The sequence below is a fragment of the Populus euphratica genome, unplaced genomic scaffold (assembly GCF_000495115.2).
Source record: "Populus euphratica unplaced genomic scaffold, PopEup_1.0 scaffold56.1, whole genome shotgun sequence".
Lineage (NCBI taxonomy): Eukaryota > Viridiplantae > Streptophyta > Magnoliopsida > Malpighiales > Salicaceae > Populus > Populus euphratica.
The window spans coordinates 843,885-845,093 of NW_011499930.1; positions in this window are offsets into that span (position 1 = coordinate 843,885).

The window sequence follows — 1,209 nt, forward strand, 5'->3', positions numbered from 1 at the left end:
GAGCAGAAGTAAGCAAGTTTTTAAGTTTAATAAATACATAAATGTTTTTTCACAATATTCAGTCATTCAAAAATACTATCCTTTATTAGAAGGTTACTTAAGACCTTGGATATTACACTAAAAGTTTTGATAAACCTTCTACAAAAACCAGCATTTTCTAAGAATGATCTAACATCTTTAATAGATTTTGGTATTAGTACCAAGTTAGCAATTAATTCGATTTTAGATTTGTCAACCTCAATTCCTTTTGATGAAACAACGTGACCAAGTACAATGCCATTTGTTACCATAAGTGACATTTTTTGGAATTTAGTACAAGATTCTTCTCTTCACACCTACTCAAAATCTTTTCTAAGTTAATTAAGCAATCATCAAATGAATCGCCAAAAACAAGAAAATCATCCATAAAAATCTTAAGAAAATGTTTAACCATATCACTAAATATACTTAGCATGCATCTTTGAAATGTGACTAGTATATTATATAATCCAAAAGGCATCCTTCAATATACAAAAGTATCAAATGGACATGTGGAAGTAGTCTTCTATTGATCTTTCAATGCAATTTTAATTTAGTTGTAACCTGAATAGCCATTTAGAAAACAATAAAATTCATGACCTGTAACTCTTTCTAGGATTTGGTCCATGAAAGGTAAAGAAAAATGATCTTTTTTAGTCATTGTATTAAGTTTCCTATAGTCAATGCACATGCGTCAACTAGTAACAATTCTAGTTAGAATTAACTCACTGTTCTCATTTGTTATCATAGTGACTCTAGACTTCTTGAGTACAACTTGGGTAGAACTTACCTATTTGCTATCAGAAATATGATAAATTATTCTATTATCTAGAAGTTTAATGACTTTATTTTTCACTACTTCTTTCATATTAGGATTGAGTCTTCGTTGCATTATCTATAGGGTTTAGCATTTTCCTTTAAATAAATTCTGTGTGTGCAAATCAAAGGACTAATTATTTTTATGTCAGTTATGGTCCATCCTATTATATATTTGTGCATTTTTAGAGTTTGTAATAACTTATCTTCTAGATGTGCATTAAGTTTGGAAGAGATTATTACTGGAAAAGTTTTATTTTCTCTAAAAAATAAGTATTTGAGATTGAATGACAACGACTTTAAATTAGGGTTGGGTGGTTGAACCCTTAAAGGTATGGACTTAATTGATCATGGTGGCAATTCCTCAATTTGTGG